Below are 5,560 nucleotides of genomic sequence, written 5' to 3' on the forward strand. Positions count from 1 at the left end.
GAGAGAGAGAGAGAGAGAGAGAGAGAGAGAGAGAGAGAGAGAGAGAGAGAGAGAGCATATTACTGATCTAATCTTTTCTTACCCTGTTGCGGAGACATCCCGCCTCCTCTCGGATTTTCTCCTCAATGCTGCCAGGTCCGACCGTCATACCCAGGGTCTTCAAGGCTGTGAGACTAAACTTCTTCCTCTGTTTGAACTCGGGCCCCCAGCGTGCATTTCCAACGTCTGAAAGGAAAAAGAAATCGTATTCTTACATGTCTGTATTTCAAAATTATGTGCAAACGCCCATCGTCGTAACATACCAGCTTCGCAGCAGCAGCAACTGGTTATATCACAATGAATGACCTCTATTAACCACCATGTGTATTTGTGCTTCAGGGCACGACCGCTCTCTCGACCTTTCTGGTTCAAACGTCATTGTTCAAACGAGACTCTCACATTACTCCACAAACAGTCTATATAATAGATCGCTATTTAGAAAACAGAAGGCCTGGTGTAATGGTCTAGTGAGTAGGGTGTTATTCTTGCACTAACAGGCAGTGGGTGGACTGGTACACTATTGTATGCAACTGGGTTTGTGTTGCCAGAATGATATAGAAACACATGTACAGACAGACACCACCATTATACTAATGGTATGAGAAGGGCTTTGGTAAATGATAACAAAAATTGATAACAGGAACTTCCTGGCCCCTTTGTGTATGAAAAATTAAACAAGTAAGAAATAGTTACCCTTTCCAAAACCAAAGATAACATCAAGCATGTAGTTTTCCGGTCTGGAGGCGAACAGCTCGGACCTGTCCACGAGCGCGTCCTTGACGGCAGTGTAGCCGTTCAGAACCACCACATCTTCCATCCCCATCCTGACGGTGAAGACGTCCCCATACTGCCGCCTCCACGCCGTCAGCTTGAGGTGAGGCGCTCGGCCCAAGGCGAGGAGGTGCCCGAGAACAGGCACACGTCCTGCCGGGTATGGAGGCAGGTTTTTCGGCTGACGCTTTAAGAGGAAACAAGCAAGGAGAAAGGCCGTACCGAAGACAAGAAAAGTCTGCAGAGTCAGTTCAGAGATCTGAAAAATCCCCCGCACAGACTCAGTTATCCAGTCGACGAATACCACCATGTTTGTCAGGAATGCAGACATTTTTGCGCGTGCGCAATGGCCACTCTGACACTACTTTTGGGGGTTTCCAATATACATGAGACAATGAGTGGGAGGGGCTTGGAGACTAAACCTAAGATAGCCCCAATCATAAGTCTGACACTAGCCCTGAACAACAATCCCAACTCTACCCCTGAACCCTTACTCTTACTCTTATACTATCATAAAAGTACATCTTTATTTTATTTTTTTTATTTATTTATTACACTTAACCACATTCATAATATACATGGGGGGCATGGTGGAACAGGTGCACCTAAGTGCACCTTTTCAAGGCCACCATGCCCAACATCTGTGTTGGTAGGTGAGAGAACTGTTTTGTGTTGGACCAAAAGTTTTAACTCTAAACATACTCTTACTCCTATATTAACCCCGGTAAAAGCCGGTGGTACCAGCGCAGTTTTGTCCCTGACCCCTATGCCCTCTTTACGTTCTATTGAACAGACAAAATACATGCATGACCTAAGAGCCTGACACCTGCAGCAGGTATTTCAAGTCAAGGATGCAGTAGACAAAGCGGTGAAGTGACGCATGCATGAACTATGACCTGCATTCTCTGACACGGTGTAACCTAAGAAATGTTCACCCCTTAAGTTTGTTAAATTTGTTTGTAATGTAAGCTTACCTTAGACAACTACAAAGCAGAAAGATTAAATGTCAACAAACCTTTCACACATTTCAGCTCGGCTGCTTTTGAACGAGTCTTGCCACAATTAACAGTATCCACAGAGCTAAGGATTGTAATAAAACGATCATGCAGAGGAGCAGGAAGATCAAGAAAATTTCTGCTATTCAAAGGATTAGGACTCCGGGACTTATGGATGATAGAATATCTTACACGCCAAGTCTTGTTTAAAATCGCCCAAGCTAAAATGTTGCCTGTTTACCTTTCTCCTTCATTAACTGCATTTACAAAGGCGCCGACATTTCTTAGGTTACACCGTGTCCATGCAGGTCATAGTTCATGCACGCGTCCTTCATTGCTTTGTCTACTGCATTCTTGACATGAAATAGCTGCTGCTGGTGTCAGACCCTGAGGTCATGCAATGATTTGGTGTATTCATTAGGACGCAGATGGGCGTTGAGCCAAATCCTTGAACTGGCACATACGTAAGAGGCCTCATATGTTTAGGGCTAGGGTTAGAGTTAGGCTAGGGTTTATAGATACTAGAGTAAGAGTTAGATTTGGTGTTTTCATTAGGACGCAGTGGGGCATAGGGGTCAAGGACAGAATGACACTTGTACCGCCGGGTTTAGATAGCCGTCAGCTTTCTTATGGTTCTATTTGGGGCGATTTATACTACTGATGAGCTACTAAGACATACATTTGTAGTTTAGACCAGCGACCTAAAGTCAGGACAGAAGAGATAATCAGTAAACAATCCCTACCCGGCTGTGTCGGTGTAATCATATCAGTGTTCGGGTCATGGCCACTTATACAAAATAGCTATTGCGCACGCGCAAACATGTCTGCATTCTTGACAAACATGGCGGTAATCATCGGCTGGATAACCGAGACTGTCCAAGAGATTTTTCAGGTCTCTGGGCTGACTCTGCAGTCTTGTCTCGTCTTTGGGACGGACTTTCTTCTGACATGTTTCTTCTTGAAGCGCCGCAAAAACCTGCCTCCCTACCCAGCAGGATGCGTGCCTGTTCTCGGGCACCTCCTCGCCTTGGGCCGAGCGCCTCACCTCAAGCTGCCGGCGTGGAGGCGGCAGTACGGGACGTCTTCACCGTCAGGATGGGGATGGAAGATGTGGTGGTTCTGAACGGCTACACTGCCGTCAAGGACGCGCTCGTGGACAGGTCCGAGCTGTTCGCCTCCAGACCGGAAAACTACATGCTTGATGTTGGCTGTGGAAAAGGTAAATATTCCTTCCCTATTAATTTTTAAAACCAGAGGGGCTAATAGGTTTCTTTCATGTAATTCTTTATTCCAATGTCCCTTTTATACCGTCGGAGGTAAGCGACATGCTAGTTAATGTCCAATAAACATTTAAACTGTCCGATTTGAAAAGGTTTTGTCTTCGTAAGTCCATTGCAATTCAAATGCAAGGATCATGCTTAATCGATACATGTATTACTAAGTTTGTACTCTCTCCCTGTTGTAGAAGGAACTCAGGTCTTAAGTGAGGTTACCTTACACGTGCTTTTACAAAGGCGCCGATATTTCTTAGGTTACACTGTGTTTTAAAATACTGGTCATAGTTCATGCATGCCTCCCCCCTGAGGGCAAACAAGGTCTTTTCAAGAAGTCAGAGCCACAAAGAGTTTGTATTGGTCAGGGACAAAATAACGGCTATGCTGTTGTTTGCTCGCATATGGCGTACGACTGGTGACCTACAATTAAAGACAAAAATGTAGTTTAGACCACTAATTGGAATAGTATAGAGAATCAGTAAACAATCCTGACCGGTTGTGTCGGTGTAATCATACCAGTCCTCTGATGACCTCGTCTGATCATGGCCACTTACAAAATGACCTCAAGAAAAAAAAAATTGTGCAGGAGAAAGGAGGAAGCCTATAAGTCTTTTTAGCTCTAAACATAACAAATGATAATCACAAATCAACAGAAATACTAGAAATTACAATCCAGGCAAATGACAAGTGAATGATAACAAATCATAAATAAGTAACAATTAGATAATTGAAAACAATATAATATAAAAAGAGATTGAGTATTATACCGTACTAAAGCAGATTAGGATTATTCCCATGGCCAAACTACAATTGGCAAAACAGAGTGTTAGAAAGCCAGGATTGTGTATTGTCTTCTGTGCCCCCTCCGAGGTTCGCTGTGCCATATCACTAAAAACCCCAGATAAGGCAAAGAAGAGCTGCACTTGTCTTCAGATACACACGGCCTCTATGGTAATATTTTTTAAATAACAGTATAAAGTCAAGTAAAGGTTTATCACGCAACAATTGGATCTGTTACAATGATTGGCAAACAACAATAATTATACACTATTTCTACCAGGTTTCTTATTTAACTGTATCATCCAATAAGTGTACATGTCATGATGGAATACTACATTTCACATCGTTATGACATGGTTTATCTTTTGTATATAATAGATAATAAACGGATACAGGTAGGAGGTAAGACGGACACGGAGGAGGTAAGACGAACGAAAATATTATTATAACCTCATCATGCTTACATATTTACTTTTTCGACAGTAGTTGGTCTTACAACCCGTCATTCCTTATTTCCAGGCCGACGTGTGTGTCTTGGTGAGCAGCTGGCCAGGATGGAACTTTTCCTGTTCTTTTCGACCCTGCTGCAGTCCTTCACCTTCAGGACGCCAGAGGGCGCTCCTCCTCCAACCACTGAAAGCGTCTTCGGTGCGACCTTGACCCCGCTTCCGTTCAAACTCTGTGCGATACCGCGTTAGTTAAATGGGTTTTTTGTCAGAAATGACAGTTTTCTTATAAACATTATCTAGAAAAAAATTAGAAATTTTGCCATGGCTTGTCAGTAGATAGTCACAATATTAATGTCTAAAATGAAAGGAAGAACGACGTGTGTCTTAAACTTGTCAATAAGTGTGTCAATATTGTGGAATTTTTACTTGTACATGTATATGGATGTGCGAAAAAAATTATAGACGATGATAACGCATATTGGTGTTTTTCTATTAACCGGTGGTTCTTTGTTTATGTAATACTAATACTAGAGATTAAATGGTAGGTCTTCTAACAGCCACATTACATATTTCACAACTTGGAGTCATTACCAATAGTCCGTTAAACATGTTGTCTCAGATTCCCAATAACGGGAACTAAACCCGTGCATTTCTGCTACGTACAATCAGAACTGGATGGGCAATGCATTGTTTACTTACTTGAAGACCAACCAACAAACCTCCTGGAAGAAACCGCTCATAGTCACATGTAACCACCCACTATATCTAAGAACGAGATTTAAATACAATAAGAGGTGTACGACGTGCTAGTTCATACCCGATTAACCTTCACAATGTCCGATATGTACATGCTTCACTGATAAATGTACGAACGCTTTTAACCAAAGCGAGCAGATAATTTCTAAAGTCTTTTAAGGAAGTGACAAAAAAACTAGCCTGGGTACCATCCTGGTTAGTTTACGGGACGTCCGCTGCCAGAGTCGCTACCGACTGACCGGTAGCGACTGTGGGAGCGGACGTAAACTAACCAGGATAGTACCCAGGCTAGGGAATAATTGCCGTGTTATTATTAATTATGTAGGTTTAGTAGTCAGTACAGGCAATACCTAATGGTATCGATCTGGTTTAATTATAAGCAACTATTGTACAAATATTCAAGTTCTATACATGAATGTTGCCTTCTATACTATATCTCAGTTGATAACTTAAAGATAACCAAACTCACATAGGAGCATGATTGTGACAATCATTA

At 42.5% G+C, this 5,560-nt stretch overlaps 1 pseudogene; it reads right to left on the reverse strand.

Moving 5' to 3' along the window:
* LOC109483279 overlaps nucleotides 1-1,141 on the reverse strand; it is a 3,640-nt pseudogene extending 2,499 nt beyond the window's left edge.
* Nucleotides 1,142-5,560: the final 4,419 nt, after the last annotated feature.

The sequence above is a fragment of the Branchiostoma belcheri genome, unplaced genomic scaffold (assembly GCF_001625305.1).
Source record: "Branchiostoma belcheri isolate BF01 breed outbred unplaced genomic scaffold, Haploidv18h27 scaffold635, whole genome shotgun sequence".
NCBI classification, from domain to species: Eukaryota; Metazoa; Chordata; class Leptocardii; order Amphioxiformes; family Branchiostomatidae; genus Branchiostoma; species Branchiostoma belcheri.